Source organism: Pyrus communis, chromosome 6 (genome assembly GCF_963583255.1).
Source record: "Pyrus communis chromosome 6, drPyrComm1.1, whole genome shotgun sequence".
Classification (NCBI taxonomy): Eukaryota; Viridiplantae; Streptophyta; class Magnoliopsida; order Rosales; family Rosaceae; genus Pyrus; species Pyrus communis.
In genome coordinates, this window is record NC_084808.1 from 7,778,531 (window position 1) to 7,791,933 (window position 13,403).

The window sequence follows — 13,403 nt, forward strand, 5'->3', positions numbered from 1 at the left end:
GGTGGAGAACCTATTCAGTTTTAGGATTACAAATGCAATACGGTCTTTCTCTAATACAATACTCTTGACCACATTGTTTGGTTTGATAGTTTATTCATGTCTACTATCCAATGTGAGTCTTGTGCTTATATGATTACCTTGAATGTGATTTGGAACACATTCCTAAATCTCATTCATACTCTGGCCAGAGATTCTAAATCATATCATAGAGTATTCTCCCTCAAACAATTTGAAGGTTAGAGATCCCTTGTTGCGCATTCACTTGCCTCCATGGCTAAGTGGCTTAACCCCAACGATGTCGTGGACACCCTCCTGATGGAGTGACTTTGACATAATCAAAGATTAAGGACCTAACCACAAGACAACTGTGATGCCTCAGGTCAAAAGACTAATTTGCATTATCCCAACCATGAGTTCTCATGTGACATGAATATGAGAACTCTTCGTTGATCGTGTTCAGTGAACTCATTCTCTATTGAGCACCTACGTACTTGTCTTGATGTCACACACACCAATGACTCGAGACTAGTCACTCTCCCTGAGAGAAGACATAGCACGTACTGATCTTAACGGACTGTCAATGCCCAATTGACAATCCTATGATCAGGAACGTTTAGGATGTGTCAACGAAAGAATGGTCTCATGAATCTAACTTCTTTAGATCGCATTCTTCCAATCACATATTCCTTGGACTTATCGTTTAAGCATATAACATTTATATGAGACGGCTCAAACAATAATCTTTGCCCTTAATATTAAACTAGATTAGTTTAACATGTGAAATGTCCATAAAGTATCATCATATGATTGGTTTTAGGGCACATTTCCAACAGGCCACGGCAAGGATTTTTGAAGAACCACAAGGCATGGCCATGGACAACCGGACACTCAAGGAGCTTTCGGCTTCGGGATTGGATAATGCTGCACCTTTGTGTATCCAATATCCCCCACCTGCCCAAGGTAAGACCGAGGAGTTCGAGTTGAAGTCAAGTTTGCTCCACCACATTCCAAAATACCATGGGTTGTCCATGGAGGATCCGAACAAGCATCCAAAAGAATTCGAGGTGGTGTGCTCAAGCATGACTCCCGTCAATGTCGATGGAAGTATTTTGAAGATGAAGGCTTTTCCATTCTCTTTAATGGACAAAGCCAAAGATTGGTTGTATGAATTAGCTCCCGGAACCGTCACATCATGGGAGAGTATGAAGAGGGCATTTCTGGAGAAGTTTTTCCCAACTTCTCGAATCATCCTTTTACGTAAAAGGATAAGTGGAATTCAGCAAGAAGAAGGTGAGTCTTTTCCTACATATTATGAACGTTTTAAATCCCTTGTTGCTTCTTGTCCACAGCATCAGATGAAGGAGGAGTTACTTCTACAATGCTTCTACGAGGGGCTCCTACCAATTGATAGGAGCATATTTATGCGACTTAATTGGCTTGTTCTCATGCATTTACGTTGTGTTTCCTTAGTTATTCTAGTCCTTTATGCTTCTTTTGTGTGTTTTTAGGTTTATATGGCTAAGGAAGCAAAATGGTGCATTTTGGAGCATTTTTGGGCTAAAGATGGATAGCTTATGCTTGGAGCCAAAGTGTTGGACGAAATTGAAGACCAAGTGAGCCTAGAATCAAAGGAAAGAGGAGGAATCAAGAATTGGAAACCAGTTTCCATTGTGGGAAGTTTCTATTCTTGAAAGGTTTCCAATTGTGCAAGTTTCCAAATAATGTTGGTTGCCTAAATCACATGTTCTAGATGCCCTAGACATGTCCTAAATTGTGCCGCACCTTACCTTCCTTTTCTCTCCCAATTTCTGCAAGATTATGTCACAATCCCTTTCTTAAAACCCTTGCCGTGCACCTCCCTTGACCTTTCCTCTTCCTTGCCGTGCAAGGAGGGGCTTTGTTCCCTGTTTTAAACCATTTAAACACATTCCTCTTTCATACCTAGCTCAGCCATAACTCACATACCCTTTCTATACCAAAGTTCTTGCCTAATTTCAGAAATAAAAAGCATCCATTTTCTTACAAACCCTTGCCGTGCAAGGGAGATATTTCTTTCCTGTTTCCTTGCATTAAAACACATTCCTTTTGTGTTTTATTCCCTTGCCGCACCTATTCATCACTTTCCCTTAAATTTCTGATTTGATTTCCTATTTCAAAGAGCTTTTGACTTAATTTCTGATTACCTAAATAACCTAGGGTTTTAATTCCTGAAATCCTATTAATAAACCTCTTTGTTGCAGCCACAAATTATTCATTCATTCACCATTCACGCCAGAAATTCATCCCTTCCCTCTAACACATCCATACTTCACCATTCTCCATATTTTCTGCCCAAAACCAACCCTTGCCGTCCCCCACATCCATCCTAAACCTAAATCCATCATTCTACATCATCCATAACCCCTAAACTCACAATAACCTCTTGTGCCGCAGCAATTAGGAGAGGAAGGAGGCCTTGAACGTTTCATGCTCGCAGATTGGAGCGTTCTTAGGTGTACTTCGTTCTTGTTTTCAATGTTTACTTTGTTATTACTTTCTGAGTTTGCTGTAATCATGAGTGGCTAAACCCCTAATTAGTTAGTGATAAGTCTCATTTTGCACGCATTTATATATTCCTTATTTGGCGTCTTTGTGATGTTTTTAGATTAAACTAGTTGCATTTTACATTATTTGGTGTTAGTGTGCAGCCAAGGGTGAGTTTGGATCAATGAGAAGACAAATAGAGTAAAAACATTCCTTTTGGTAGCTGAGCATTACTCAAAACGTGGAAAGGATTCTAGGGATTTAAATTGAAGTCCAAATGAAGAACCTAGGAGACGTTTGAATGCTGGAATTTCAGGAAATGATGTGAAAATGTTAAGTGGTGCAATTCGGCCATTTTGAGTGATTCTAAACAAAACAAGCATTGAAGTCAAATTAGGTGGTTTCAACACCAAAACATGCATTCACATGCATGTTCAAACACTTTGCCGAGCACTCTCATGCATTTCCAGCTCCCTTGTGCATTTCCACATCCGAAACAAATCACCTTTGCACTTCCATTCCCATGTCCAGATTATTCTAACCAAGTTTCAGATTGTCCACTCCCTTGTGGCAGACTTTGCACATGTTTCTTGGATTAAATATCCACATACCTGCAGATTATGTCCATTCCTTGCATCCTTTATTCCAGAAATTCCATTTCATCCCATCATTCCATGTGATTCCAACCCCCTTTGTCCATGCCGTCAGCTTTCTGCCCATTCCCAGAGTATTATAACCAATTTCAGGTTATCCACTTCATGCTTGCAGACATCCCACATGTGTTTTGGATTAAATAAACCACATACTTGCAGATCATGTCCATGCTTTGCAGGTATCATGCCAGAAATCCACTAAAACAACCATTTCAGGCGATTCCAATTCACTACTGCCCATACCGTGCACATTAATCCCCTTTGCAGCATCCCTTTCACATGGACCATGTCAGTTTTTCACATGGATTCTGATTGTTTTTCCATCATTAGCTACATTCAGAAACTGACCAAGTAACACTCACTCATCTCTCTCTCGGATTCATTCCATTACACACGTTATTTGGCTCCATTTTCTGTCTATCATACTCTCATTCTCCCCTCCATACCATTGCATTCGACATTCTCTCCCATTCACAGAAATCTATCTACATTCTATTCCATTGCACATTCTCTCCTATCCGCATGTTCTTTTTCTTCCATTCCATGAGTCACACGCCAAAACACTCCATATCACTCCATCTCTGTCCATTTCTGTCCTAAGGGCAAAAACCATCCAAACAAAACCAATCTACTTCATCCGCACCACATTTGGAGAAGCAACACCAAGGAACTCTTCAAGGACTTCAACATCAGTTTTGCTTCAAGGGTTCATTCTTATCAATTCTATGTTCATTCATGTTTTATACTTTTATGTCAAATCTTTTGTAGACATGAATTGTAACTATGCTTCCTCTAGGGATTCGATGTAACCTTGCAAAGTTTGCTATGTAATTAAGTTAGAATGCTCATTTTGTCTACCTAGTTCTTGCTTCATTCTCTGTTATAATTGTGAATTTGTGAGTTAATTTGTATGCTTGATCTCCATTTGAGTTAACCACAAGTTATTTAGCCAAGATTAAAGCATACATCATGTCTAATATTGGTGGATTTGTGAATGAATGAAGGGAAAGCTTGGCAAACATCCTGCCGAGTGTTCCCTTTGGTTAGGTGAACGTTTCTTATGCATTACATACTCTAGATTATGAACCAAAGTTGCACATCACAATTAGGTTCAAGATTAGAGACTTTTGATCAAATCCACACATCATATGGTTGATCATATCCAAGTGAAACAAACTCAAGAAATTTGTAGATGAATGAGTATAAACTAACTTGACAAACATGGACTTAGTTAAGCAATGGTGAAATCGAATCCCTAGCTTCATTTCCATTGATACTATCTCATTTTATTAGTTGTTGATTCATTTGGTTGTGTTTACTTCTTTTTATTTATGCTTTCAAGTAACAACGCCAAATCTGCTCAATTTGATTAGTTTGATTCATTTCTTAGAGTTCTTGCAAACAAGTAGTTACATAGGTCCAATTAGTCCCTGTGGATTCGACACCCTTACTTATGCCATTATACTAAATATATTCTAGCATTAGGAAGGAATTATACATCAACAAAAATGGCGCCGTTGCCGGGGACTGATTTCAGTCCCTTGTAATTGCTTGTTTGCTTGTTTGCTATTTTGATTAGTGTCTAGGTTCATAACTTGGCAAATTGATAACTGGAAGTTGATTTAAGTTGCATACATTTCATGGTGGAAAAGAATCCCTTAACCATTCCATTATCCATTGGTTTACATCAATTTGCTTTACAATCTGCTTTTGTTATAATCTGTCCATTTAAGTGCATTTCGTCCAAATACAATTTCTCCCCATATTTTGTTAAGTTTTAGGCTTAGAATCTGTCTTATCTTGTGTTTTGAAGCATTTTGAGTCAAGCTAAAACCTAATTTTCGTCCAAAATTGAGTTTAGTGTCAAAACTGCCCAGTTTGTGTTTTTAGGCAGTTTTGAGAGTTTTTAGCTTGTTTTGAGTCTTGTGAACCTGTTTTGAGTCCCTTGAGTCCTTTCAAACGTTTTTAAGTTTATTTTTGTTCATTTCATTGTTGTTTGCTAGTTAAACTTTGTTCTTTTCATTATAGGCAGATTCTTGATTTTCATTCAAATTTGTGTTACTTTGTTTCAGGTAGTATATGTCAAATAGACTTGTTGAGTTAGGCCAAAGAATTGAACGGTTGAAGGGCCACACTTTGGACAACTTTGTGCCATCAAGTTCATCCCTAATCAGTGAGGAAGAGGAAAGGACTTCACCTAGTTCAACAAGTAAAGGATCTGAGCAATTTGATTGGGAAAGAGAAGAAGAGATGGCGGGCAACCTAGATGAGCTTAGAGCTTTGGAGGACTTTGCTCAACCAATCATACCAAATTCACCTTCATGCATCTTGCTGCCCACAGAAGCTAGAAACTATGATCTCAAATCTTCACATTTTCATATGTTTCCTTCATTTTATGGCTTACCTAATGAAGACCCTTTAGCTCATATTAAAGAGTTTTACAATGTTGTGAGTGGTTTACCTTTGCAGGGAGTAAGTGAAGCAAATTTGAGGATGAGAGTGTTTCCTTACACCTTGAAAGATAGGGCCAAGAGTTGGTTGATGACTCTAACACCAGGTTCCCTCACCACATGGGATGCCGTGGCTAAGAAGTTCTTGGAGAAGTTTTTTTCCACTCAAAAGACAGCCACATTAAGGGGACAAATCTTCAACTTCAAACAAGATGATGGTGAACCTTTCAATGAGTGTTGGGAGCGTTTTAAAGGCCTCTTGATACAATGTCCACACCATGGGTTACCTTTTCACTTACAAATGCAAATTTTCTATGATGGACTAACCCAAAATTGTCAATCAACTGTTGATAATGCAGCAGGTGGAGCATTGAAGAAAAAGAATGCTCAAGAGTCATATAACATTTATGAGATGTTGGGGTCGAATGCTCAACACAAAGATTTAAGGGGTAAGAAAGTTGGAGTTTATGAAACAAGTTCTAATCATGAGCTTTTGTTGCAGGTAGCTAACCTAGAAAGGAAGCTTGAATCCGTGCTCAACATGGTGCCAAAAGCAAATGAAGTGTGTGCCATTTGCAACATATCAAGCCATCCTACTCACCAATGTCCATCTAGGGAGGCTTATCCCGAGTATGTTCAAGAGCAAGTGAACCTCATGAATTCTTACAACCAAAGACCAAGGAATGATATGTATTCCAATACATATAACCCGAGTTGGAGAGATCATCCCAACTTTTCATGGAAGAACAACAATCCAATCCAAAATTTCCAACCAAAACCTGCCACTACCCTTGAGGATACGGTTAAATTGTTAGCCCAAAACACCTTGCAATTCCAACATTCCACCAATAGCACACTCCAACAACATTCAGCCGCCCTAACCAAAATGGAGACACAATTGGGGCAGATTGCAGATGCATGATGCGAGATTTATACGCGCACAAATTAAACCCTCTTTTTGTCAATTGTAGTATATGTATAAGTAGGGATCGTTCTGGACCGGGGATTAGGAGGGATTGTTAATCACTTGGATTTGACTCAAAAACGTAAAAACATAAAATAAAACACTATACTAGACTCAAAGAATGCAAAACTAAACTTTAAAACACTAAGACAAACGAAAAGACTCAAAACAACACAAACACACTCAAATCTGCCTAAAAACCACTTTCTGGGCAGATTTGAGCACAAACACAAATTTGGACGAAACTAAGTTGTAACTTGACTCAAGACTCTTAAAAACACAAACTAAATGTATTTCAAACTAATCTAACACTTTAAAACACTAAGACAAACCAAAAGACTCAAACATCACCCAAAACACTCAAAACTGCCTTAAAATCACTTTCTGGGCAGTTTTGAGCACTTTGGTGAATCTGGACAAATTTATGTAATAAATTGAATCACAACACTTATAAACACAAACTAAAACACTTTCTAACTAAATTGGACATTAAAGTAAAGGGGGAATTAGATTTTGAACGAAATTAAACTAAATGCACAGATTTAAATTAAAACAGATAGTAAAGATGAAATAGATGGAATTGAATGGAATGAAGGCTAGCTAAAGGGTTCATCTCCACACATGTTATACTTGCATAATAAAATGATTTCCAATTGCATTTCAATAAACCATGATGCTCAACACCCCAAGTTAACCGTGATGCACTAATTAACTTTCAAATCTTCCTAACGTTACTGAATTGGATGGGTTAGCGCATGCGACAATTCAAAACATTCCCCACAAGTCCCCTACATGAATGCATAATAGAGATACAAGCAAGAATCATTACGCTCTATGAAAATTATAAGTGTTGACGAGGCATTCGTTACTATGGATTGCATGAAACTTATGCCAAGAATTCGTTTAACGCGATTGTTTATAAGCAACCTCCACTACTTGTGAATATAAGTTCGTAACTATTAGGTGAAACTCACTTATATTCTAGCGTCATATTCATGCATGAAAATTAAGCGTGCACTCTCAATAAACATACATAAATAAGTTATCAATCAAACGGTTAAACAAATTGAATCCACAACTTATGAAACGCAATTAGAAGTAATCAAATTAAAATGCAAGCATAAACATATATTTTGAATCACCCCCTAGCTAAAGGGGATTTTAGTTCCTCATGGTACAAAACAAAGAGAAATCAAAGAAACACCTAAACATTCCAACAACTCAAACTTGAATTGTATGAACGTTTAGGCACTCTTCTCTTCCTTTCCTCATTCGTACAAAACAAAGAGTATTGAAATTAAACATTGAAATCAAAGAAACACCTAAACATTCCAACAACTCAAACTTGAATTGTATGAACGTTTAGGCACTCTTCTCTTCCTCTTCGTTGTAGCACAAGGTCTAGGGATAGTTTGATGGTGTGAATGGTTTGGGAAGTGGTGGAAATGGAAGGATGGTGTTTGGATTGTAAGGGAGAGCACGGCACAAGGGAGTTTGATGTCTACATTTCTGCAATGGATGAATTTCTGAAATGGAAGTGTGTATGAGAATGAATGCAATGGATGCTTATTTATAGGTGAAATGGGGGGAACATGACAGCTAGGTTATGATGATGAATGCATGTGCAAAGTTGGTTGAATGATTATGAGTGCATGTGGCTGAAATAGCATGTGGAATGGCTGGAAATGCAAGGAGAAGGCATGTGCACGGTTTTGGGAGAGAATGGGAGTGCAAGTGGCTGAAATGTTAGAGTAACAAGTGCATGTGGTTGCATTGTGGTGCAATGATGGAGGAACAATCTGAAAATGCAAGGTATGGCTGGAATGATGAAGTGGGAAGTGCATGTGCTGAAATGACAAAGGGGGAAGTGCATGTGGGTTGGAAATATAAAAGGGGAATGCATGTGGCTGCAAGGTGTGGTGAATGATGATGAATGCATGTGGATTAAAGAGTGAATGGTGGCTGCAAAGTGAATGAATAATGAAATGGGAAAGCATGTGCAAGGTTTTGGTGTGAATGATTGAATGTGCATGTGGCTGCAATGGATTAGGAATCCTTCAATTTCGTCCATCCTCTTGGATCCAAGCATATGATATCCATTCCAATCTCTAATTTGCTCCAAAATGCTCCAAAATGCATCTTTTTGCTTCCTTAGCCATATGAACCTAAAAACACACGAAAATGGCTTAAACTACTAAAACAACTATGAATTAACAATATAAATGCACGAAAACAAGCTAAGTAAGTCGCCTAAATATGCTCCTATCAATGCATTGAACCAAAGAGAAGTTGGGAAGTTTCCAAGCCAACCCGTGATACTCCAAAGGAACCAAGAGCAAGCCAAAGCAATCACTACACTTAGAAGTGGTAAGGTTATTGATAATAGAGTTGGCAATGAAGTTACTAATGAATATGATCATGTGAATGCAGGTGTCACTCAAGGAGACAATGAGAAATCAACTGAGGAACCAAGCCATGCCACTTCCTCACTAGAAGCACCAAATCTTCACAAGGCCGAGAAACCATACACTCCACCAATACCATTCCCTGGAAGACTTGCCAAGAGCAAGCAGGATAAGTCATTCAAAGAAATTTTTGATATACTAAGCAAAGTGAATGTTAACTTACCTTTGCTTGATGTCATTAGGAACATGCCGGCATATGGAAAGTTCTTCAAGGAGTTAAACAGCTACAAAAGGAAGTATGGACCACATGAGAAGGTAGTGGTGTCTGAGAATGTGAGTGCAGTTTTGCAAAGAAAACTTCCACCAAAGCTCAAGGATCCAGGCAGTTTCTCTATCAACATCACCATAGGGGACAAGAAAGTAGAGAAGGCAATGCTTGATTTGGGTGCTAGCATCAACTTAATGCCTTATTCAGTGTACCTTCAACTAGGTTTGGGAGATTTGAAAGCCACCACCATTTCGTTACAACTTGCAGACAGATCAGTTAAATATCCAAGAGGTATAGTAGAAGATATTCTAGTTCAAGTTGATAAACTAATCTTGCCTGCAGATTTTGTAGTGTTGGACATGGAAGAAGCTCCTATACATGATCGTGAGTTGCCAATATTGCTTGGGAGACCTTTCATGGCCACGGCCAAGACCATCATTGATGTGAAAAATGGACTCCTCACTATGACAGTGTTAGGAGAGACAGTTCAATTCAAAGTGTTTGAATCTCTTGCTCATCCTTCTTCATCTCTTGATTGTTATGCCATTGATGTGCTTGATTCACTTGTATTCTCTAAGTTCTTGCAGGCACAATCGAATGAACCATTACAAACTGTTTTGAGTCAATCTGAGTTTGATGAAGAAGATGCACTCATGGAAGAAGTAGCTGCTTTGGAAGCATTAGCATTGTATCCTTTCAATGTTCCACCTCGTTTTGAGCCTTTAGAATCATCAATGTCACATCTAACTCCTTCTACTGTTAAAGCACCAAAACTTGAACTTAAACCACTTCCACCACATCTAAAATATGCATATCTAGCTGAATTTGAAACTCTTCCAGTTATCATAGCTTCTGACCTCACCCCAATTGAAGAAGATAAACTAATTAGGGTGTTAAAAGAGTTTAAATCAGCTTTTGGTTGGTCTATTGCAGATATCAAGGGAATAAGCCCTACCATGTGCATGCATAGGATCCTTTTGGAGGAAGGAGCAAAAACAAGCCGTGAGCCACAAAGAAGGCTCAATCCACACATGAAGGAAGTTGTTAGGAATGAGGTGTTGAAATTGTTAGATGTGGGGATTATATATCCCATTTCTGATAGCAAATGGGTGAGTGCTATTCAAGTGGTGCCTAAGAAGGTGGGAATCACTGTGATGAGGAATGAAAACAATGAGCTTGTGCCCACAAAGCCCACGACCAGTTGGCGTGTTTGCACCGATTACAGGAAATTGAACTCTAGCACTAGAAAAGATTACTTTCCTATGCCTTTCATAGATCAAATGCTTGAGAGATTGGCAGGTTACTCACATTATTGTTTTCTGGATGGATACTTAGGTTACAATCAAATTGCAATCGCTCCGGAGGATCAAGAGAAAACAACCTTTACTTGCCCCTTTGGCACATTTGCATACCGGAGAATGCCTTTTGGACTTTGCAATGCTCCAGCAACATTCCAAAGATGTATGTTGGCCATCTTCTCTGACATGGTAGAAAGGTTCATTGAGGTATTTATGGATGACTTCTCAGTGTTTGGTTCCTCTTTTGATGAATGTCTTAACCATCTATCGTTAGTACTTCAAAGATGTCAGGAAACAAATTTGGTCCTCAATTGGGAGAAGTGCCAATTTATGGTGAAACAAGGAATTGTGTTGGGGCATGTAATCTCTAGCAAAGAAATGGAGGTGGACAAAGCCAAAACTGACGTCATCACCAATATGGTAGCCCCCACCACTGTGAAGGGAGTAAGAAGTTTTTTGGGCCATGCGGGTTTTTATCGTCGTTTCATTAAGAACTTTTCAATGATTACTCGTCCATTATGCAATCTGTTAGCTAAAGATGTTGTATTTCATTTTGATAAGGCTTGTATGGATGCATTCAATACTTTGAAAAATGAACTAACCTCGGCCCCTATTATTATGGCACCAGATTGGTCGTTACCTTTTGAATTAATGTGTGATGCCTCTGACTATGCTATTGGTGCAGTTTTAGGGCAAAGGGTAAGGTTCCAACACTTTGGCTCCAATTAGGTCTTCAATTTCGTCCAACACTTTGGCTTCAAGCATAAGCTATCCGTCCTTAGCCCAAAAGTGCTCCAAAAGTCTCCAAAATGCATCTTTTTGCTCCTTTAGCCCTTTGGACCTACAAACACACGAAAATAGCTTAAAGTACCAAAATAACTAAAGAAACATAACGTAAATGTACGAGAACAAGCCATTTAAGTCGCATAAATATGCTCCTATCAACAATCGCGTTAAACGAATTCTTGGCATAAGTTTCATGCGTATTCCATAGTAACGAATGCCTCGTCAACACTTATAATTTTCATAGAGCGTAATGATTCTTGCTTGTATCTCTATTATGCAATCATGTAGGGGACTTGTGGGGAATGTTTTGAATTGTTGTATGCACTAACCCATCCAATTCAATAACGTTAGGAAGATTTGAAGGTTAATTAGTGCATCACGGTTAACTTGGGGTGTTGAGAATTTCTGGTTTATTGAAATGCAATTGGAAATCATTTTATTATGCAAGTGTAACATGTGTGGAGATGAACCCCTTAGCTAGGTTCCCATCCATTCATTCCATTTCATCAATTTCATCTTTACTATCTGTTTTAACTTAGAATCTGTGCATTTTATTTAATTTCGTCCAAAACTCAATCCCCCTTTACTTTATTGTCTAATTTAGTTAGAAAGTGTTTTAGTTTGTGTTTATAAGTGTTTTGATTCATTTTGTTACATAAATTCGTCCAAATTCACCAAAGTGCTCAAAACTGCCCAGAAAGTGATTTTAAGGCAGTTTTGAGTGTTTTGGGTGATGTTTGAGTCTTTTGGTTTGTTTTAATGTTTTAAGTGTTTAGTTTTACATTCTTTGAGTCTAGTTTAGTGTTTTAAACTTTATTTTACGTTTTTGAGTCAGTTTCCAAGTGATTTGCAATCCCTCCTAATCCCCGGTCTAGAACGATCCCTACTTATACTTATACTACAATTGACAAAAAGAGGGTTTAATTTGTATGCGTATAAATATTCGCATCAAATTTTTTCAGAGTGTGTATGTTGGGGTGATCGATACCTCTATAAAAAGCCAAGGCTACACGAACACCGATTCAAAGGCCGGATTTTCCTGCGTGAAGTTCGGCGACGCGTTCGCTGCTTTTCAGAAAACGCGTTCAACTTTGTCAAAAGTTCACGTGGAGGTCATCATCGCAGCTACACTTTTGCCGACAAGCGTAAATTTCGGCGACGCTTTCTCTGCTTTTCAGAAAATGCGTGCGACTTTGTCACCCTTCAGGCTAAAGTCGATGAGCTAGAGGCTCAGAACAACAAGATAGCGATAAAGAATGAGATCCTCCAAGAGTAGTATGAGAAGCTCTTTGGGATGCTCCATGAAGCTAGGTATACTCAAACACACGAACTCATCGCCCCCGGGGAAGTCAACCACCACCTGGGTGCCCCCTAACGCGGGGGATCACCTGCCTTTAACATGGATATCCCTAATGGGGAGTGAGCTACTCATCAAGGTGTTGATCAACTTGAGACCTCTCTCGACCCAGCTGCTTCGACCCGAAGCAGGAGAAGTGGAGCAGAAGGATCAAAAGTCGTTTATCATGACTGTCGAGACTTTCTGAGGCAACGTCGAGAGAACCCCATCCACATAAGCTCGAAGGTCAATGACCCAAGGGTTTTTGAAAGATTCGGTCCTCTCCCATGCCTCAAGCCAGCTGCCAATCTAGGGAAGGAGAGACATGTCTTAAAGGAATATGAAGGTACGGGGGACTCAGGGGTGTTTCGACAGGCTCACCCTGGAAGTCAGTACGATGAGTCCAAAGAAAAATCTCATGCTCTTGATCAAGCTTTACTTCCAAGAGGAGATGAAGACTTACGGAAGAAGGATCCAGTAATACCTAAATCCACTCAGGACCCCCGTGTCCTACAACTTTTTGAGGAAGTAAACAAGTTGAAAGCCGAATGTCAGGCCGAAATACCTGATTGGAACCAACCTAGGCCTGACCCTCTTACAAGGAGGATACTCGACACCCCCTCCAAACAAAGACAAAGCAAAAGCTTGGCTTACAACTCTACACTGGAAGGGAGAACCCGATTGAACACCTTAACCTCTTTGAGTCCACCATGGCATACC

At 39.2% G+C, this 13,403-nt stretch overlaps 1 non-coding gene across 1 annotated transcript; it reads right to left on the minus strand.

The window, feature by feature from the left end:
• Positions 1-5,800: 5,800 nt before the first annotated feature.
• On the minus strand, positions 5,801-5,911 carry LOC137738516 (small nucleolar RNA R71). The gene has a single exon (XR_011068960.1). It is a non-coding gene; the product is annotated as a small nucleolar RNA R71 (small nucleolar RNA).
• Between the last annotated feature and the right edge of the window lie 7,492 nt (positions 5,912-13,403).